Here is a 23,865-nt window from a genome sequence, read left to right on the forward strand (position 1 = left end):
CCTTTACGGCGGCTCTAAATACAATGTCATTATCTTCACTAAGATGTTGTAATGCATTCCTTTCATCCCTAGATAAGTTATCTCTATCCCATTTTATTTTGTGTGGTATGTTTTTCGATAGTATTTCCAAATCCCTGACATACTAACCTGTTTAAAGATCTTAATATATTCCTGTCTGACTTATGAATAGGATAGAATGTAGATTTACGTTTCAATGAACAATGCTGAAACAGACCAAAACGTCACCATACGTCATATGTGGACATATTAGATAAATTTAGGTCTAATGCCATAGTGTCATTTTCTAAGTTTCCCCCTAAATTCTCTAATATCTGGATGTCTTCCTCACTAATAATGTCAATACCTTCCCATTTGAACCGGTTTGCAAATATTTTAGAAAAATACCCTCTTGAGAGTAACCTTACGAGATGAATTTTCTGGACATCAATATATAAATGAAAAAAAGTTAGGGGCACAATTAGGCGCATAATTAAGGCCCTTACTAAGTTAATCTTAGTTCGCTAGTTGCAAATTCCCCTGTCTGATAAATTAAATATTAATTTTGTATTTTCTTTCTAGATCAACCTCTCTTTGTATTCTTCTTCCTTGATTTGAGTCCTCCCCTGATCCCTCTTGATCTGTTCTCCCTCTATGGTTCTTTTTGGGTTCCTTTGACTCAAGGGTTTTGACGAGGAAAAGTTCCCCTCCCTATATTTGGTCCCTTCTAAATGGTGTTGTGGGGGTATATGTTGTTTGTGATAGTGAAATCCCTGATTCTGTCCTCCCCCTTGTTGTCTCCAAGGGGGTACCCCTAAAAAATGTTTGTTACCATGTTTTTTTGATAATTTGGTTTATAATTGAATTGATTATGAGTTCTAGGGGTATGGATGCGATTATTTTTGGGTCTCGCTCCTTCCTGTTGCCATCTAGGGGATTGTGGTTGTTTGTTCAATTCCGTGAATCTGTTATGAGTGGGTACCTTGTACCAAGAACTATGGTCCCCTATTTTTGTAATATGTCCCCTTGTTCATGATATGTGTCCTTTATTCGTATTATTGCCCGTGAGCTATGGGCTTATTTATCATATAGTGATTGTCCTTACTCCCAATTGCCCCTAGAGTTTTGTTGTCATGGATAATCCTGTTTTTATGTTCAAAAAACCTATTACTATTGTGATTATAGTATTATGAATGGCCGGGGATATATTTTGAAACATGTACTATCTTCATAATCAAGATTTAAACGATTACCTCCTCATTAATCACAGGATTGATAAGCATTGAGTGGTTTTCGTTTGTGGGGACATTCTTTTTATATGAGTATACTTGATCATTTTTTAAAGTCTTCCAAATCCCTCTGTAATTTTTTTGGTTTTATTACATTTCAACTCAACTGGAGAAAGAATCAATTCTAGATTGAATATTAATGTTTAATTCTTTCCACTTCTGAATGTGTTCAAAAGGCTGTCGTTTATTTTCTCTAATTCATCTATCTCTGTTTTCAATAGGTTCAATTTGTGTTCCCTATACTTTATTAATAATTTAATGAGATATTGAACAAGAATGGACGTAATTTGTTCCCACTCTAACTGAAATTCAACTTCATCTAAATTAAATGATGGAAATTTAAAAATTCTGAGACCCCGAGGTACAATGTCATGCAGAATATAATTATCTAAAAGAACCAGTTCTTGCCATTCCTTGGCATCCTTCAATAATAATTTTTCTAGATCTCTAAAAAGTGTGAGGGGATCAGAAGAACAATAATTAATAGCATTACCCTCTAAAAGATTAGAGGACCTCTGTCTGCTACTGCGCAGAGAATTGTTACCAAACTGTGTACTACTAATTACAAGTGTGGTGCCTAGAGAGTTCATCTCATTATTAGGCTCAAATGTATTATTCTCCATGTTAGTTAGAATCAGAAAGCTGCCCCGTTAGGAGATATAGGAATACAAACCAAAAACAGGATATGTGTGCAACAGAGTGACACACAACCGGGCGCTAACTTAGAATAAAATAAGGATAAAAATTCAAGCCTGAATATCAAAAGTACTAAATGACATAATATACATACCCTAGTACATAAAAAATAACAATAGTATAAAATAATTAAAAAAACTTCAGTCCAGGAAAAGATCATATATAGTATTTATAGTCCGTTTTGATAAATTACTTACAGTCTTTGCATATCAGGAGTATTAAATAATGTATTGTAAGAATAAAGTGAATGGTCGCTGCTCCTCCAAGAGATAGGGGTAAACTCCAGGGTCCCCCCAACAAGATAAACTGTGAATGATAGAAGGGAAAGAGCGCCAGACTCAAGTGCAATATTTAAAGTTTTTATTCAATGCAACAGACGAATAACAAAATTGAACACTCACAAGATAGTGCATAAATTTATGCATATAATAGCCGATTGCTAGGTCCCCAAAAACGCTTCCTTATGGCAGTGTTTCCATAGGAATGTATCACAGGTCAGTTCACGTTGCCGGCTTTGCAAACGAACCACACCCGCTCTGCAGTCGCGGGGCTGATGACCGTTTCCTGTAGCCGTCTCAAGAGTGCTGGATCACTGACAACTCCTGGACTACGGATCCCGCCAGGGGTCAAAAGAGCTAAGCAAATTCCTACGCGTTTCGTCTCGTATCGTCGAGACTTTGTCAAGAATGCTTAGCTACACATATTTGCGCATTATATACCCTTGATGGTGTAAGCGTAATTGATCCCAATTAATTAATAAGTGTTACATATAAGGGTATATAAAGGGCAAATGAATGTAAAATAGTTGATACAACTGGCTGCTACCCCTTTGGAATGAGGAATGCAGGTATAAAGAGCAGCTGCCATCGCAGGTTATCCATGTGTAGTTTTCATTTCCATTCTATTCCTTCCATCTTATCTATAACATCTATTGTGTCTCTGAGATAGGCTCTACTGGATACAACAACAGGTTGTAAAAATGAATCAACATATTTGGATAAATTATCACATAAAGAGCTATCCCAGAGACAATAGGCCTTCCAGGGGGATATTTGCATATATTTTAAATTTTGGTATGGAGGTATTAATTGCAATTATTGTATTATCAATATAGAACCTGATATTTTTGCTGCTATATTAATGCCATTGTTTTTTAAAAAATGTTTTTATCAATTTTATGCATTTACAATTGTATCAAACTATTTTACATTCATTGCCCTTTATATACCCCTTATATGTAACACTTATTAATTAATTGGGATCAATTACGCTTACACCCATCAAGGGTAATATAATGCGCAAATATGTGTAGCTAAGCATTCTTGACCAAAGTCTCGACGATACGAGACGAAACGGCTAGAATTTGCTTAGCTCTTTTGACCCCTGGCGGGATCAGTAGTCCAGGAAGTTGTCAGTGATCCAGCACTCCTTGGACGGCTACAGGAAACGTCATCAGCCCCGCGACTGCAGAGCGGGTGTGTTCGTTTGCAAAGCCGGCAACGTGAACTGACCTGTGTATACATCCTTGGAAACACTGCCATAAGGATCGGTTTTTGGGACCTAGCAATCGGCTATTTATATCTACTGTACCATACATAAGACCAAAACTTGAATAACGCTGCCAATACACAGCAATATGTGGAGAGAACCTAAGAAGCACCTGCAATTACCTTTGCATTTGCTCAAATGAACCTTAGAGAAATCCGCAACTGCCACTAAAACCTATTATAATCTCAAAACGTCCAAAAGGGAATATGAGATAAATGATAAAGTTTATCTTTATAACTTTTGTAAGAGATCAGGTTAGGAAGAGAAATTTTTTCCATTGTGGAAAGGTCCTTTTGTCATTACTGACAAAATATCTCCAGTGGCCTATAAAATACAGATCCCCAAAATTGAAAGTTTCATAGATAAATGGGTCCATATCAATCAATTGCGAGTGTGTCATCCTAGGTCCCAACTACAAGTCATAGAGGAGAAGGAAGTGTCATATCCCCAAATGCACTAAAAACATACTGTAGTTTAAAGATGCCTAGCTGATAAGCATGAAGGCTCAAAAATGACGGACTCTCTCACTAAAAGACTGTCTATGATGCATACTGTTGACACCCACCAAATACCACTGACTGTAAGCCAATTCAAATACATGTGTCTTACATATATTTGAATTGGAAGGGGGATTTATGTCAAGGTATTTGAAATATTATTAGATGATATACACAGGTATACTTATTATTATTTAATGGGGATGTGGCTGTGTACAGCAAATAATTCATTTAATTTCTAAAAACTTCAAATGGCACTGTGTGAAATTTAGCCCCACTGTTTTTAATTACACAGGATGAATCATAAAAGTCACTTCAAAACATCCTTTACCCCATACAGTGAATAGAGATGTAAATGTCTAAAACTGTTAATTTAAAGTCTAATGAGATGCTCACAATTTCAAGGAAATGGAAATTAGCATGATGGAGCCTCAGAGGGGCATGCCCATATATGGGTTTCCTGCCAAGGTGAGGAGCCGATCCGTCTGTGATATTGTTTGAGGATATAAACATATTCAAGGAATTGTGGCTTTTAACAACTACTGGATAAATAACCCCCTGTGAGCTATATACACATGTTACAGTTAAGCTATTTTTAAATTCAATTTTAATACAAGCCTACATGATTATAAAATAAAAAAATATGTAACAATGTTTTATCTGCTGTATTTTGTATGAATATATATGTATGTTATATATATGCTATATTATATTATATATATGTGTGTTGTGTGTGTGGGGGGGGGGTACACCATATGTACAGTATATTCAGACACATGGAGATCTGAGAGCTAAAATTACAAGATGTTTTCCTATATATATTATATATATATAATATATATACTATATATATATTATATATATATATATATAAATATATATATATATATATATATATATATATATATATATATATATATATATATATATATATAATATATATATTATAGGGAGTGCAGAATTATTAGGCAAATGAGTATTTTGACCACATCATCCTCTTTATGCATGTTGGTCTTACTCCAAGCTGTATAGGCTCAAATAGCCTACTACCAATTAAGCATATTAGGTGATGTGCATCTCTGTAATGAGAAGGGGTGTGGTCTAATGACATCAACACCCTATATCAGGTGTGCATAATTATTAGGCAACTTCCTTTCCATTGGCAAAAATGGGTCAAAAGAAGGACTTGACAGGCTCAGAAAAGTCAAAAATAGTGAGATATCTTGCAGAGGGATGCAGCACTCTTAAAATTGCAAAGCTTCTGAAGCGTGATCATCGAACAATCAAGTGTTTCATTCAAAATAGTCAACAGGGTCGCAAGAAGCGTGTGGAAAAAACCAAGGCGCAAAATAACTGCCCATGAACTGAGAAAAGTCAAGCGTGCAGCTGCCAAGATGCCACTTGACACCAGTTTGGCCATATTTCAGAGCTGCAACATCACTGGAGTGCCCCAAAAGCACAAGGTGTGCAATACTCAGAGACATGGCCAAGGTAAGAAAGGCTGAAAGACGACCACCACTGACAAGACACACAAGCTGAAACGTCAAGACTGGGCCAAGAAATATCTCAAGACTGATTTTTCCTAAGGTTTTATGGACTGATGAAATGAGAGTGAGTCTTGATGGGCAGATGGATGGGCCCGTGGCTGGATTGGTAAAGGGCAGAGAGCTCCAGTCCGACTCAGACGCCAGCAAGGTGGAGGTGGAGTACTGGTTTGGGCTGGTATCATCAAAGATGAGCTTGTGGGGCCTTTTCGGGTTGAGGATGGAGTCAAGCTCAACTCCAGTCCTACTGCCAGTTTCTGGAAGACACCTTCTTCAAGCAGTGGTACAGGAAGAAGTCTGATCCTTCAAGAAAAACATGATTTTCATGCAGGACAATGCTCCATCACACGCGTCCAAGTACTCCACAGCGTGGCTGGCAAGAAAGGGTTATTAAAAGAAGATAATCTAATGACACTGGTAAAAATAAATAATTGAAATGGGTATATATTTGTTTTTTGTTAAGTTGCCTAATAATTATGCACAGTAATAGTCACCTGCACACACAGATATCCCCCATAAAATAGCTATAACTAAAAACAAATATATACCCATTTCAATTATTTATTTTTACCAGTGAAACCAATAATAACATCTCAACATTCACAAATATACATTTCTGACATTCAAAAACAAAACAAAAACAAATCAGTGACCAATATAGCCACCTTTCTTTGCAAGGACACTCAAAGCCCTGCCATCCATGGATTCTGTCAGTGTTTTGATCTGTTCACCATCAACATTGTGTTTAGCAGCAACCACAGCCTCCCAGACAACTGTTCAGAGAGGTGTACTGTCCCTCCCTCCTTGTAAATCTCACATTTGATGATGGACCACAGGTTCTCAATGGGGTTCAGATCAGGTGAACAAGGAGGCCATGTCATTAGATTTTCTTCTTTTATACCCTTTCTTGCCAGCCACGCTGTGGAGTACTTGGACGCGTGTGATGGAGCATTGTCCTGCATGAAAATCATGTTTTTCTTGAAGGATGCAGACTTCTTCCTGTACCACTGCTTGAAGAAGGTGTCTTCCAGAAACTGGCAGTAGGACTGGGAGTTGAGCTTGACTCATCCTCAACCCGAAAAGGCCCCACAAGCTCATCTTTGATGATACCAGCCCAAACCAGTACTCCACCTCCACCCTTGCTGGCGTCTGAGTCGGACTGGAGCTCTCTTGCCCTTTACCAATCCAGCCATAGGGCCCATACATCCCTGGCCCATCAAGACTCACTCTCATTTCATCGTCCATAAAACCTTAGAAAACATCAGTCCTTGAGATATTTCTTGGCCCAGTCCTTGACGTTTCAGCTTGTGTGTCTTGTTCAGTGGTGGTCGTCTTTCAGCCTTTCTTACCTTGGCCATGTCTCTGAGTATTGCACACCATGTGCTTTTGGGCACTCCAGTGATGTTGCAGCTCTGAAAATATGGCCAAACTGGTGGCAAGTGGCATCTTGGCAGCTGCACGCTTGACTTTTCTGAGTTCATGGGCAGTTATTTTGCGCCTTGGTTTTTTCCACACGCTTCTTGCGACCCGGTTGACTATTTTGAATGAAACGCTTGATTGTTCGATGATCACGCTTCAGAAGCTTTGCATTTTAAGAGTGCTGCATCCACTCTGCAAGATATCTCACTATATTTGACTTTTCTGAGCCTGTCAAGTCCTTCTTTTGACCCATTTTGCCAAAGGAAAGGAAGTTGCCTAATAATTATGCACACCATGATATAGGGTGTTGATGTCATTAGACCACACCCCTTCTCATTATAGGAGATGCACATCACCTAATATGCTTAATTGGTAGTAGGCTTTCAAGCCTATACAGCTTGGAGTAAGACAACATGCATAAAGAGGATGATGTGGTCAAAATACTCATTTGCCTAATAATTCTGCACTCCCCTGTATGTATTATATATATATATATATATATATAATATATATATATATATATATATATATATATATATATATATATATATATATATATATTGGAAGCATAGAATGTTTTGGGATTTAAAATGAGCATTCTAACAATTATTTCTTTGGTTGCAGACAACAATTGGACATGGGCATCAATTTATATATTCAAGAAGAAGTACACTGAATGTGAAACATGCTGTATTTGTATGAATATATATATCAGGATTTTGAATGCTATTAATTATTGAATAGTTAGCAGTATAAATTACTTTGATGTAATATGATATTAGAAATAATACTGATGTTTCATATTAAAATAATCAGAATAAAATAATGTGACATAATACAGTACATTTGAACATGTAATTTAGTAAAATAAAAAAAGTATAACATTTTAAATTACACATTTTAAAGAAATGCTTTTGAATGTTAGAAATGATTAATGTATTGCTGTTTGTTTGTCATGCTGCCTCCCGATGGCCAAAATACAGTGTTGCGATGCAAGAATTACAGCCAAAAGACAATTGGTTGCTAACAAAGATGCATCTCCCTGGCAACATACATTTCCGAAATGAACCAATAAGAAGGGACAAGGTTTTTAAAAGGGCCTCCATTTTTCTCACCTATTATTAAACAATATAAGCTGGACATCCAAGATGAGAAGGGACTGAGGCTGCTGATGATTTTGCTAAACTGACTGAAAACTGTTGCGTGGGACACAGTCAAACTATAAGCAAAGTGGGCCATACTTTTTCTTATCAATTGCAATTACACTTATCTTTATATGAGGTTGGACAAACACGTTTTGAAGCTGAATTATCGATTTGGTCATTTTTGGTGATGTATGGTTGTTCTAATTTTTAATATTTTAAACATAGGTAAACATTTAAAACAAACATTCATTGTTGCTATAAGTAATAGATTAAAGAGAGCAGTTTGTATTTTAGCTTATATTCATAGCCTGTGTATTTTTAACTAATCATAAATTTAAGTTGTTTTGCAATATAGATATATATATATATCTTAGAATTGGTTTTAATTATAAGTAACTAAGAAATTATTTCAGTTTAAATAAATGGACATTTAAAGTAACTGTTTACATTAAGAATATATGTACTTTTAGTGTCCCAGTTAGAATTATATTAGAATCAATTGTAGCTATATAGCTGATTGTACTGTTGAATGTTAGTAGCCTATATCTTAGTCTCATTGTGATATTTTAAATGCAACTCTGCTTTGGGAGGCTATTGTGAATAAGGCAATTTTTTATGAACTTTGAATAGCATATTTTAATAGTTTTAAACGTGTATAGTATTGACTCATACTTTGGTTCCTACAAATATATTTCAATGTGTTTATAGATATCAACTAATAAAAAAAGAATTCAGGAATTGATATTAATTTTATTGTCTTAGTATATGCATATTTGATTGTGGGTTTATTGTAAAGAATAATTATTAACTATATTGTGTTATAACCCGGCTATATACTGACACCCCCAATGATCCACTTACAGTTTTTGAAGTCCCGCTTGAATGATCTTCATCCAGGCGGCGAGAAGTCTTCATCCAGGTGGCCTCTTCAATCTTCATCCAGGCGGCATATTTTATCTTGATCCCAGCAGCGTGGAGCAGGTCCATCCTGAAGACATCCGTCGCGGAGCATCCTCTTCATATGGTCGCCGCTGTACACTGAATCTTCAATGCAAGGTGCGCGATTCAAGATGGCGTCCCTTGCATTCCTATTGGCTGAAAAATTTGAATCAGCCAATAGGAATTAGAGCTGCTAAAATCATATTGGCTGTTCAAATCAGCCCACTAGAATTTAAAGCAACTCTCATTCTATTGGATGATGAATCATCCAATAGAATGAGAGCTGCTTAAATCATATTGGCTGTTCAAATCAAATCTTGGATGAGGACTTCGCCACCAGGATGAAGATTGAAGAGGCCGCCTGGATGAAGACTTCTTGCCGCCTGGATGAGGACTTCTCTGCCGGAATGAAAATCGTTCAAGTGGGACTTCAAAAACTGTAAGTGGATTGTCTTGAGGTTAGTGTTAGGTTTTCTTAAGGTTTTTTGGGTGGGTTTTATTTTTAAATTAGGATTTTGGCAGTAAAAGAGCTAAATGCCCTTTTTAAGGGCAATGCCCATACAAATGTCCTTTTCAGGGCAATGGATAGATTAGGTTTTACTTTATTTTTATTTTGTAGGTTTGGGGGGTGGGGGTTTGTATACTGTTTTTTTTTTAAACTTTATTTTTGAAATTCTTTCCACAGAGAAACTTGGATAACACCACACAGTTGTACACAATATTTAACATCGTAAGGCATGTTGTAGGCAACAAAATGCAGTCTCGTCACCATATCGGAAACTGCTTAGAGTCCAGAAAGTCTATTCTTGAACCATGGGGAGTGTCCAAGCTCTGTGTGTTAATGCAACATTTAAATAAACAAAACAACAAATAAAGCAAAACAAAAACATAAACAAAAAAGTATTGATCATTGGTATCAATTGGTTTACATATCTTAGGGCATAGCTGAGCGTATTAGGGGAGAGGGAGAGATGATCAGGGAGGCGCTGTTTGTACAACAATGAAGTTACTTATTAACACTGGTGTAAGACTCTTCATATGATCATTTATTATTGTACCTGTTCAGATCCCCTATGCAGAATACTAGGGTATGCTCTCCATAATCTAGGGAGTAGTTGGATGTGATGCTATCAATAGTAAAGGTAAACACTGTTGATACTATTGTATATATGAGTACTTATATGCATCGGCGGATGGGTTTAGTCAAGGGCCCCAGGCCCAGTCATTCAAGCAGTTGGCCATTTGTTACGTCAGTCATGTTCTGTCATGTATCTGCTTCGGAGCTAAGCGAGCACCACCTTCCATGCAGGTTTTTGTTAAGCATGAATACAGTGTTTTGAAAGGGGCGTAAGAGTCTTTCCCTTAGGTCTCTCAGTAAATGTAGTAGGTATGGTTCCCACTTGTTTATAAATATTTTTATTCTGGCATCATGGTCCCCTTGTGCATCTACCTGTTCTATCAAAAGCTGTTGGTACACTGCGTGAGTCAGTTTTTTGAAAGGGGGTTCCCTGTTTCTAGCCCAATACTGTAACATTCATTTCCTGGCCATTAAAACAACTAGGTTAAAGAACTTTTGGCGTCTAGAGGGCAAGTCAGTGTCTGAAAAGAAGAGTATGTTTACTGCGGCCAAAGGTATGTTAGTTTTAAGCATTGTTGACAACCAGAATTTAACTTTGCCCCAGTACCTTTGCAATTTAGGACAATCCCAGACCAGGTGTATTAAGTCCGGTGTGGGAGCCATACATTAAGGACATGTATTAGGTGCATCTGGAACCCATTTTGCTCTAATTTTAGGTGTTATATATGCCTGGTGTAGAAATTTCGCTTGCGTTTCACGCAGGTTTGAAGACAAGGTGGCTGCTCTGACTGCTTGTATGCTGTGGGTGACGTGTTCTTGCGTGACCTCAGGGATTCTTTGTCCTTGCCATTTAGTTACTATTTCCTGCACTGTGTGCCACTATTTGCTTATAGATAGGTGTAATGGAGTGTGTTCCCTGAATGGCCAGATTGCAAAGTGTGGCAATCTTGGTTATCTCTGGCGAAGTTAGTCCTGCAGAGAGGAGATTCCGTACATAGTGTCTCCTTTGAAAATAGGCGAATCTGTGCGTGTTGGGGAGAGTGTATTGGGCTTGTAGGTCAGAGAAATTGAGTACCTGATGTGTGGTAGGATTGAGCAACTGCGCTACCATCTTCAGCCCCTGGCGTTCCCACATTTTAAAAACTGCCGTAGTGTATCCTGGTATGAAATTGGGGTTGCCCTGTAGAGGCAGGTATTTGCTGAATTTGAATTCCATTCCCCATGTTTTGCAAAGTTTAGCCCAGGCCCTCAGCGGATCCCTAAATAGTATGTTATGTTTTATATGCGGGGGGAGGGATGAGAGCTGTGTATGTGGCAAGAAAGCTGGGTGTATTGCTGCTAGTAAGTCACATTCTACGGGGGGACAAAAATAGTCTGATTGGGTCAACCATCCCACTATAACTTTGATCAGGGATGCCCAATTGTACCATCTAAGATTGGGGAGGCTAAGCCCACCTGAGCAGATTGGCATTGCCAGCTGAAGCCTACTTATCTGTGGTTTCCTTTGATTCCAGACAAACCTGCCAAACGAAGTTGTCAGGTCATTGAGATCTCGCTTTGTCATTATAAGAGGGAGCATCTGGAGGGGATAAAGCAACTTTGGTAGGATGATCATTTTTAAGAGATGGATCTTACCCGTAATGGACAGGGGTAGGTTTCTCCACCCCTTCATTTGATTATGAATGAGGGTTATTGTATTGCCTATATTTAGATGGTATAATTCTTTAGTGTTTATATGTAAGTGGATCCCTAAATAGGTGAAAGTTCCTGTAGTCACTTTCAAGTCTGTGCTCCATGGTGGATTTTTTTGAGTGTTAAGCAGCCATGTTAATTCAGATTTATTCGTGTTGATTTTGTAGCCTGTGAATTCTCCAAATTCATTTAGCATGTGTAGCAATTTGGGTACATTAGTGTGTGGGTTGGGGACATATAACAAAAGGTCGTCGGCATAAAGGGATAAGTGCAATATCTGCCTAAGGATTCTTAAGCCTTCGCTGCATTGACGAATATAACATGCCAATGGTTCAATTGCTAAATTGAAAAGCAGCGGAGACAGGGGACAACCCTGTCTGGTTCCTCTCTCCAGAAGGAATGGTGAGGATAGCTGGCCATTAATGATTATAGAAGCCGAGGGTGACATGTATAGTGTTTGGAGTGCAGTAAGGAAATTTCCAGATATGCCAAACTTTTCCAAAGAGGTGTACAGGTGATCCCACTCTATTCTATCAAATGCCTTCTCGGCATCAATGGCGAGAAGGCACGCATCAATACTGGGTTTCTGTGTATCTGTGTAGTGTGGGTTATTATAATGGGATATAACAGCTAGTGTCTTTCTAATATTAATCACTGAAGTGCGGTGTTTGATAAAACCGGTCTGGTCAGGATGTACAGGGAGTGCAGAATTATTAGGCAAATGAGTATTTTGACCACATCATCCTCTTTATGCATGTTGTCTTACTCTAAGCTGTATAGGCTCGAAAGCCTACTACCAATTAAGCATATTAGGTGATGTGCATCTCTGTAATGAGAAGGGGTGTGGTCTAATGACATCAACACCCTATATCAGGTGTGCATAATTATTAGGCAACTTCCTTTCCTTTGGCAAAATGGGTCAAAAGAAGGACTTGACAGCTCAGAAAAGTCAAAAATAGTGAGATATCTTGCAGAGGATGCAGCACTCTTAAAATTGCAAAGCTTCTGAAGCGTGATCATCGAACAATCAAGCGTTTCATTCAAAATAGTCAACAGGGTCGCAAGAAGCATGTGGAAAAACCAAGGCTCAAAATAACTGCCCATGAACTGAGAAAAGTCAAGCGTGCAGCTGCCAAGATGCCACTTGCCACCAGTTTGGCCATATTTCAGAGCTGCAACATCACTGGAGTGCCCAAAAGCACAAGGTGTGCAATACTCAGAGACATGGCCAAGGTAAGAAAGGCTGAAAGACGACCACCACTGAACAAGACACACAAGCTGAAACGTCAAGACTGGGCCAAGAAATATCTCAAGACTGATTTTTCTAAGGTTTTATGGACTGATGAAATGAGAGTGAGTCTTGATGGGCCAGATGTATGGGCCCATGGCTGGATTGGTAAAGGGCAGAGAGCTCCAGTCCGACTCAGACGCCAGCAAGGTGGAGGTGGAGTACTGGTTTGGGCTGGTATCATCAAAGATGAGCTTGTGGGGCCTTTTCGGGTTGAGGATGGAGTCAAGCTCAACTCCCAGTCCTACTGCCAGTTTCTGGAAGACACCTTCTTCAAGCAGTGTGTCATGAACCAAGCCTCCAGACGAAAAAGAAAAAGAAAAGGTCTGGGAGGCATTCTGCTAAGAAGGGCTGTGTGGGGATTTGAACCTGTGACTCTGTGGTTGCTATTTCTGTTTGCTTACATGTTGAGCCACAGCCAGTTCTAGCAATAGCATGGATCTTAAAAGATCTGATAAATAACTATTTGCCTTACTTGTTATTACACCTGTGCAACACACAGGTGTTCTCAATTCTGGAATTAATCAGAACCAACCCTGTGCAAAACCTCCCTATTTAAGGATGGCTTTTAGTCTGCATTTTTGTCTTCACATTGGATCTGTTTTGTCAAGTCAGAACCTGTTTCCTGTACTTCTTTGGAGAAAGATTTCCTTTGCACCTGTTTACAAGGTATTACCAGGAGAAAGCCTTTACCTTTAAACCTGTTACCAATCTTCAAGTTTGTTTCCTGCTTTATGCAAATTCCTGCACTCAGCTATTGCCAGGAGAAAGACTTCACCTTTGCACCTGTTTACAAGGTATTACCAGGAGAAAGCCTTTACCTTTAAACCTGTTACCAATCTACAAGTTTGTTTCCTGCTTTATGCAATTCCTGCACTTGGCCATTGCCAGGAGAAAGATTTCCTTTGCACCTGTTTACAAGGTATTACCAGGGCAAAGCCTTTACCTTTAAACCTGTTACCAGTTTGCAAGTTTGTTTCCTGCCTTCAGCAATTACAAGGAGAGAGACTTTACCTTTAAACCTGTTACCAGTTTGCAAGTTGTTTCCTGCATTGTGCAATTCCTGCACTCAGCAATTACAAGGAGAGACTTTACCTTTAAACCTGTTACCAGTTTGCAAGTTGTTTCCTGCATTGTGCAATTCCTGCACTCAGCAATTACAAGGAGAGACTTTACCTTTAAACCTGTTACCAGTTTGCAAGTTGTTTCCTGCATTGTGCAATTCCTGCACTCAGCAATTACAAGGAGAGAGACTTTACCTTTAAACCTGTTACCAGTTTGCAAGTTGTTTCCTGCATTGTGCAATTCCTGCACTCAGCAATTACAAGGAGAGAGACTTTACCTTTAAACCTGTTACCAGTTTGCAAGTTTGTATCCTGCCTTGTGCAAATCCTGCACTCAGCAATTAGTAGGAGAAAGACTTTCCTTTTTGAATCTGCATCTCTGCTTACTTTGTTTGTTTATTTTCACTCCTGCTGTATGTGGTCTTAACATACCTGAGTAGCATATTTAAATATCCTGCAAGTATTTGCTTAAACAAAGTATTCTGTTGTTTAAATAAATTTGTTTTCATTTTCAATCAGTATGGCTTCTACTAATCTTCCTTTAAAGCAACTGTTCCAGACAATGAGGCTCTCACATGATATCCTGAGACAGAACATGACAGAATGTGAAGACCCTAAAAAAGAGCCCTCTGGGATTATTGCTGTATTGGAATCAGTGTTAAAGTTTATTAAGGACATACTGATTAACTTCATGGAGCTGGTGGAAATGTTATCTCTCCCAACCAAAACCTTGTCTGAAGTTACCTCCCAAACAAGGAAAGGTTTTAAAGAACCCTTAACAGAAGAGGAAAAGACTCGACGAAGACAGCTTAACCTCTGTTTCTATTGTGGGGGAACTGGTCACCGCATCACAGGGTGTCCAGTAAGACCCCCTAGAGGATCAAGTCGAGATACAGCCAAGTTTAAATGGACTCTGATGTTAAGGGAACAAATTATTCTTCCACTAGCAAACTTATAGATACCCCTGGAGAGGATCCAGCTACTGAGAATACATCTATTCTACAAGCAACCGTTTCTAACACGCTTCAAGAAATGGTACCTGATTTGAAACAGATGGTTGTTGGCAGTACAACTTCAACAACATCCACTACCCATGCCACTGCCTCTGTTTCTGCATCTACCACATTGGGGAACTCTGCAAAAAACACCTCCTGGAAATCCTGCACATTACCTTGTTTTCTGCCTTGGTTGGAGATCCATCTAACAAAAGTCACTCATCAGACATAAAAGTGACAAATCTTCCAGCTGAATCAGACCCTGACAAATCTAAAGTTCCACACCTCCCTGCACCACCTTCACCCAGCTACTCATTGACTGAGAAAGAATTGAATGAGATGGTTGAATTGGATATAAATGACACAGAAAATGAATTCCTGGACTCTGAAGGAGAGGTCATACCTTACCCGGAGGTACTCTACCCATCAGGCAGATATGACCCAGATAACAAATTCCTTGACTCTGAAGGAGAGGTCTTTTCCTACCCGGAGGTACCCTGCCCATCAGCCAGTCCATTGCAAGCTGCTGGGTATAATCAGGAACCTCTAAATCAAAACTGTCTTGGTTTTTCAGCTCTTGTTATGCCTACAGGGATATCTTCTAAGGGCCCCCAATCTCAGGCAGCTGTTCCAAGCAAAGAATCCATTCCATCTGATTGTATTAGGGCTTCAAATGGAACACTTGTTCGTAAATCCCACCTTCAGATGTTTGAACAGGCTTTGAGCGCCCAGAGTGCGCTCTTTGGAGGGGGCATCTGTCATGAACCAAGCCTCCAGACGAAAAAGAAAAAGAAAAGGTCTGGGAGGCATTCTGCTAAGAAGGGCTGTGTGGGGATTTGAACCTGTGACTCTGTGGTTGCTATTTCTGTTTGCTTACATGTTGAGCCACAGCCAGTTCTAGCAATAGCATGGATCTTAAAAGATCTGATAAATAACTATTTGCCTTACTTGTTATTACACCTGTGCAACACACAGGTGTTCTCAATTCTGGAATTAATCAGAACCAACCCTGTGCAAAACCTCCCTATTTAAGGATGGCTTTTAGTCTGCATTTTTGTCTTCACATTGGATCTGTTTTGTCAAGTCAGAACCTGTTTCCTGTACTTCTTTGGAGAAAGATTTCCTTTGCACCTGTTTACAAGGTATTACCAGGAGAAAGCCTTTACCTTTAAACCTGTTACCAATCTTCAAGTTTGTTTCCTGCTTTATGCAAATTCCTGCACTCAGCTATTGCCAGGAGAAAGACTTCACCTTTGCACCTGTTTACAAGGTATTACCAGGAGAAAGCCTTTACCTTTAAACCTGTTACCAATCTACAAGTTTGTTTCCTGCTTTATGCAATTCCTGCACTTGGCCATTGCCAGGAGAAAGATTTCCTTTGCACCTGTTTACAAGGTATTACCAGGGCAAAGCCTTTACCTTTAAACCTGTTACCAGTTTGCAAGTTTGTTTCCTGCCTTCAGCAATTACAAGGAGAGAGACTTTACCTTTAAACCTGTTACCAGTTTTGCAAGTTGTTTCCTGCATTGTGCAATTCCTGCACTCAGCAATTACAAGGAGAGACTTTACCTTTAAAACCTGTTACCAGTTTGCAAGTTGTTTCCTGCATTGTGCAATTCCTGCACTCAGCAATTACAAGGAGAGACTTTACCTTTAAACCTGTTACCAGTTTGCAAGTTGTTTCCTGCATTGTGCAATTCCTGCACTCAGCAATTACAAGGAGAGAGACTTTACCTTTAAACCTGTTACCAGTTTGCAAGTTGTTTCCTGCATTGTGCAATTCCTGCACTCAGCAATTACAAGGAGAGAGACTTTACCTTTAAACCTGTTACCAGTTTGCAAGTTTGTATCCTGCCTTGTGCAAATCCTGCACTCAGCAATTAGTAGGAGAAAGACTTTCCTTTTTGAATCTGCATCTCTGCTTACTTTGTTTGTTTATTTTCACTCCTGCTGTATGTGGTCTTAACATACCTGAGTAGCATATTTAAATATCCTGCAAGTATTTGCTTAAACAAAGTATTCTGTTGTTTAAATAAATTTGTTTTCATTTTCAATCAGTATGGCTTCTACTAATCTTCCTTTAAAGCAACTGTTCCAGACAATGAGGCTCTCACATGATATCCTGAGACAGAACATGACACAGTGGTACAGGAAGAAGTCTGCATCCTTCAAGAAAAACATGATTTTCATGCAGGACAATGCTCCATCACACGCGTCCAAGTACTCCACAGCGTGGCTGGCAAGAAAGGGTATAAAAGAAGAAAATCTAATGACATGGCCTCCTTGTTCACCTGATCTGAACCCCATTGAGAACCTGTGGTCCATCATCAAATGTGAGATTTACAAGGAGGGAAAACAGTACACCTCTCTGAACAGTGTCTGGGAGGCTGTGGTTGCTGCTGCACGCAATGTTGATGGTGAACAGATCAAAACACTGACAGAATCTATGGATGGCAGGCTTTTGAGTGTCCTTGCAAAGAAAGGTGGCTATATTGGTCACTGATTTGTTTTTGCTTTGTTTTTGAATGTCAGAAATGTATATTTGTGAATGTTGAGATGTTACATTGGTTTCACTGGTAAAAATAAATAATTGAAATGGGTATATATTTGTTTTTTGTTAAGTTGCCTAATAATTATGCACAGTAATAGTCACCTGCACACACAGATATCCCCCTAAAATAGCTAAAACTAAAAACAAACTAAAAACTACTTCCAAAAATATTCAGCTTTGATATTAATGAGTTTTTTGGGTTCATTAAAGAACATGGTTGTTGTTCAATAATAAAATTAATCCACAAAAATACAACTTGCCTAATAATTCTGCACTCCCTGTATTATGTTCGGTAGTATATCTGCTAATCTGTCTGCCAGGATTTTAGTAAACAGCTTGTAGTCGCTGTTGAGCAACGAGATCGGTCTGTACGAGGAGGGTTGCGTAAGGTCTCTGTGTGGTTTTGGGAGTATGCAAATGTTAGCATCTGTAAATCTCGCATCTGGCGTGGATTTCCCTAGTAGGTAGGCAGAATATGTGGTGGCCAAGGTCGGGGCTATATCTGTGCTAAGAATCTTATAATATTCAATTGGTAGAGAATCTGGGCCTGCCGCTTTCCCTATTTTGGAATTTCCAATAGCTCGTAACACCTCTCGTGTATGTATGGGAGAATTCAAGCTGTCTCTCTGAGTATCCGACAGCTGAGGTACTGTAACCTTTTGCCAAATCATTCTTTTATCCACCTCTCTGATGTTTTGCCTGGTGTACAGAGATTTATAATAAGCTGTGAATACTTGCATTATATCTTTAGTGTCTGTTTTGAGATGGTCCCCCGACTTAATTGCGGTTATAATGGATTTGGGCGTGTGGAGTCTTACTAAGTTTGCTAGGAGTTTGCCAGATTTGTTACCATGGAGATAGAACCTACCTTGCCTGTGCAAGTTAAATGTATGATCTAGAATCTGTAAGTGCGTGTCTCTGTCTTTTTTAACCGTATAGTATCTCTGGCGATTGGTCTCTGTAGGGCTTGCTAGGTAAGCGTTGTAGGCAGTAGTTAGATCTGATAGGAGTTGTGTGGTGACCTTCTTTTGGGATTTAAAATGATGAGCTGTATATGCTGTGATTTTGCCCCTGATGACCGCCTTAGAGGCATGCCAGAACAGGTCAGGCTTAATTCTATGCTGCTCATTATCTAGAGTGTATTCTAACCAGTATGCCTTTAGGTGTTGTCTAAAATCTGCGTTGGAGTATAAATGTGAGGGAAACCTCCATTTTTGCTCTTGGGATTCTGTTCTAAGAGGTTGAAGTGTTAGTCGTATAGGAGCATGGTCTGAGATCGTAATTGGAAGGATAGATGTGTTCAATATATTAGGGGTGATTAAGGGGGATGTGAGAAAATAGTCGATTCGTGAGAAAGTATGATGCGTCTTAGAGACACACGTATAATCCCTTTGATCAGGATGTTGGGATCTCCGTAGGTCATGTAACCCCAATCCATCTCTAAAATTAGTTACAATTTGCGTTTCTTTTTTATGTTTGGAGTGGATACCCTTCTTTGTACTGGGATGTGATGGATCAAAAAATCTATCTAATGGGAGGGCTTGCGCCATGTTGAAGTCCCCACCCACTATTACTGGTGAATCCGAGTGTAGGGCAATGAGTGACTGGAGGGATGACCAGAAGGCCTGATCAGAGTGGTTTGGACCTATACATTACATAGTTGGAATGTGCGGGTGTGGATATGGAGCGAGGTAAAGATGTAGCGTCCCTGTCTATCAATTTTTGTGTTGGAAAAGGTCAGTGGTAGATTTTTCCGTATTAGAATTGCCACCCCACGTTTTCTCCCCTCTGACGGAGAGTACATAATTTGTCCCACCCATCTAATCTTTAATTTTTCATGTTCCTCTGCAGTGAGGTGTGTTTCCTGCAGCAGCGCAATATCTGCATGAATGGAATTAAGGTACTGGAGGATTCTACTTCTTTTAGTTGGAGATGTTATGCCCCCTACATTCCAGGATATCACATTAAGTTTCGTGGTCATAGGGGTAGTTGGTGGGGAGATGGAGACAGCAGATATATTTGTTGGTGGGAAGGTAGGTTAGTGCCCCCAGTCATGTGTGTGTGCAATATGTCAAGAGAGAGGGGGTGGAAAGGCAGGGTGTGGGTTTGCATGTGACGTGATATGTAGTGTGATGGGGGGAAGGACTCACAGGCATTGCTGAACAGTAGTCGATCTGGGTTATTCATCCAAGTTCTAAGTGTTAGTCTCCAGTCAACCCGTCCGCCGAGCATAACAACCATGCCCTCTGCTAATAGAAGAAAATGATTAGTACACATGATATTAACGAGACATATAGGTAATGGGTGCTTCTGGTGTGGCACTTCATAGGGGTCAGACATTGCACAGTAGCCTAAGGCCAGAAAGGAAACCTTGATATTAATTAGGTAGAGCATATATACAGTACTGTAAATTTTACAAAATTTGGGAATAAAAAAACAAAAACAAAAACAATAAAACACATAATAACCAACAGTTTCTACAAACTTATTTCCTAGTGTAGTAGTAGTCCCAGGATTGAGAGGGTGAGTTCTCAGTGGGACCCCCTCCTGAGGTAGAACAGTGTCTTGAAGAGTGGCGCTCCAAAGAGTAGCCACTATAGTGATGTGAAGGTCTTCGGCCGCTAGTGCCTCTTGTGTCCTAAGACACCCATGTCCAGAACCCTCCATCCTAAAAAGAAACTTATATGCATGTGAATGTGAAATATGACATGCTCTATGGATCAGGTTGTTGCTGCTTTTCTTCTTCTAGATAGGCTTTCAATTCTTAAGGGGAGCGGAAGAACTTGGTACCCCTGGGGGTCTGCAGCCTGAGTTTGGCGGGATAGAGAAGCTCAACTTGTCTACCTTCTTCATATAGTTGGGAGCAATAAGGGGCGAATTCTTTGCGCATTTTGGATACATCCGCTGAAAAGTCTTGAAATAGCAGAAGTTTTTCCCCTCATAGATGATATCAGCTTTGTGTGACCTGTAGGCCCGTAGCAAAGTCAGTTTTTCCTGGTAGTTTAGACACTTAAATATGACCTGTCGGGGTCTTGTGGCTTTGGTAGTGGAGAGGCCATTGTCTGGGCCGATGCGGTGTGCTCTTTCCACGTCCAGTGGGAGGCGATCTGGGTCTATGCCCAGAAGTCTGGGAAACGTTAGTGCTGTGAACTCCAATAAGTCTCTGTTCTTGATGTTCTCTGGGATTCCGATGATGCGGAGGTTATTTAGTCTACTACGATTCTCCAGATTGTCGACTTTATCTTGGAGTGCTTGGTTTTGACTTAATAGTTGTCGGAGGGAGGTAGAAGTGGTATCTTGGCGGTCTTCCAAGTCTGAAATCCTCTGCTCCGTCTGATTCATCCTTGTTGAAAAATGGCGCACCTCACTGGTTAAAGTGTCCATGCCTGCCTGGAGAGATTCCATCTTAGGCAGGAAAAAAGATTTTAATTCTTGCATGAGGTTTGTGGAATCACTAACTGGTAAGTGAGAGGAGCTTGGTGAGGGAGGGTTGTCAATCTGCGCCTCTGTGACGTGGCGTTGCCTCCTGTCCGCTTGTTTGGTCTTTGAAGTCATCTTGCTCTCCAAGGTACTAGAAAGGGGTTTGAAGTATTTATCAACCTTCATATGAAGGGCAGGAGATAGAAAGAATATAATAACAAAGTTCAGATGGATATTTTAGCGTTATGGTTTTACGCCACTAAGTGGCGCTGCTGAACTGCAGTCAGGGGACAGCTTATGTGATGTGTGAGATGGCTGGTTGGTAAATAAGCAGCTAAGTCACGTGGTTGAGTCATGCAGGCCTTGCTTGTGTCTTGGCGGCACCTCCTAATCTGGGTCTTTCCCAAAGGCAAAAGGGCACACTGTTATGGTGCAACTTCCAAAACCCTATGCGATTTGTCACTGTGTTAGGGTGTCAGTAGATATGAGAGATAGAGTCCCAAAAAGTTGCAGAAAGCCTGTATAGTAATGGTGCACCCGTTGAAGTTGTATCACAATAGATTTAGGTAGGTGTTACAAACGTCCCCTGTATGCCTTTCTCTTACATTGGCCAGTTATGCTTATTCCACAGAGAGCAGTGCCTCAAGTAACTGCAGAGCAGAGGCTTCCTGCTAGGTCAGCAGGTTAATAGCTGCACAATGAGTTTCTGTCTGTGTATTTCCCACAACTGTTGTCCACTTATTTATACATGGATATCCCCTTCATTGGTTGTCACTTATTCTCTTTTAAAATTTTCAAATTTAACCCCTTCTGTGTGACAGGTCCTTGATGGGTATGATAGGGAGTGTGAGCCCTTAACTGTTATACTTTGCGATTCAATAAAGCTCCGTTACACTCACCCTCCTTTCCACTTGCTTTAGTGGTAAGAGACAGGACTTTCTCAGCTCTTCACTAGCTGCTGCGTGTCTTAATGCGGGAGGGCCGCGATCCAATATAGCGCCCACGGCTGGTGTTCCGTTGCGCACTTTCAGTGCTTCAGGGGGCAAGGGCAGTTTTCGGCCCTTCACACCACTTGGCCGGTTGAGGATGGTGTCCAGATGTTCCCCCAACAAGGCTAAGGTGTGGGCAAAGGTGTCCGGCAGCAGAGTAAAGGCTTTCTCTGAGCTCGATATACGGAGCTCCTTCTCTGCACTGCCGACCCTCAGCTCCACCCACCGGAAGTCCCCGGGGGTTTTTATACTGTTAGGGGTGTTTGTTTTGTTTTGTAGCAAAAGAGCTAATATCTTTAGGGCAATGCCCTACAAAAGGCCCTTTTAAGGGCCCTTGGTAGTTTATTATAGATTAGGTTTTTTTTTATTTTGCAGTGTTTTTTTTTTTTTTTAAAGGGTATTAGAATAGAAATAATTTTTATTGTTTTGGATAATTTCGTTTGTTATTTTTTTGTAATGCTAGTTTTTTTGTTTGTAATTTTAGTGTTTTTTATTTTTTGTAATGTTAGGTTTTAGTGTAAGGCAGCTTTAGGTTTTATTTTTTATTTCACAGGTAAGTTTGTATTTATTTTAACTAGGTAGTTAGTAAATAGTTAATAACTATTTACAAACTAGTCTACCTAGTTAAATTAAATACAATCTTACCTGTGAAATAAAAATAAAACCTAAGCTAGCTACAATATAACTAATAGTTATACTTTAGCTAGCTTAGGTTTTATTGCACAGGTAAGTTACTTTGTATTTAGATTTAAATAGTTATTATTAGTTAATAATTGTAACTTTAATTTAGTTATATTTTAATTATGTTAATGTAAGGGGGTGTTTGGTTTAGGGTTAGGTTTATGGGGTGTTAGGTTTAGGGGTTAATATAGTTTAATTTAGGTTGTTGCGATCTGAGGGGACGGCCGTTTTTGGAATTAATACTTTTTCTTAGTATTGGCAATGTTTGTGAACGACGGTTTAGGGGTTAATAGCTTTAGTTAGTGTTGGCGATGTGGGGGGGATGCGGTTTAGGGGTTAATAGGTTTAGTTTGTGTCGGCGATGTGGGGGGTGTGGTTTAGGGGATAATAGGTTTAGTTTGTGTCAGCGATGTGGGGGGGGGGTGCGGTTTAGGGGTTAATAGGTTTAGTTTGTGTCGGCGATGTGGGGGGTACGGTTTAGGGGTTAATAGGTTTAGTTTGTGTTGGCGATGTTTCGGAACGGCAGTTTAGGGGTTAATAGGTTTAGTTTGTCTTGGTGATGGGGGTGTGTGCGGTTTATGGGGTTAATAGGTTTAGGTAGTGTTAGTGATGTGGGGGGATGGCGATTTAGGGGTTAATAGCTTTATTTAATGGCAGCGTGGGTGGCAGTGGCGGTTTAACATAATTTTGTTTTAGCAATCGCTGGAACATTAGCTAGAAATAACGATTCGGTCCGTAATAAAGATTCGGTCCGACATTAATAATAATTCGGTAATGGTTTAGAATGCATCCAAATTTCAAAATTCAGAACGACACGAATAAATTCCAAAACCGAATTACCGACACATACCGAATTATTATGAATGTTTGAAACCAAATTTTTTTATAGCCCGAATCGAAACGAAGCAAATTGAATTTTTCGATCGCACACAAGTCCTTCAAGCTCCATACGGAGCTTAATAAATATGCCCCATAGTATCTTGTTAACTCTTACTGGGCTCCCTATGAATCAAACCGTTTTTATCTACTCACA

The sequence above is a fragment of the Bombina bombina genome, chromosome 9 (assembly GCF_027579735.1).
Source record: "Bombina bombina isolate aBomBom1 chromosome 9, aBomBom1.pri, whole genome shotgun sequence".
Lineage (NCBI taxonomy): Eukaryota > Metazoa > Chordata > Amphibia > Anura > Bombinatoridae > Bombina > Bombina bombina.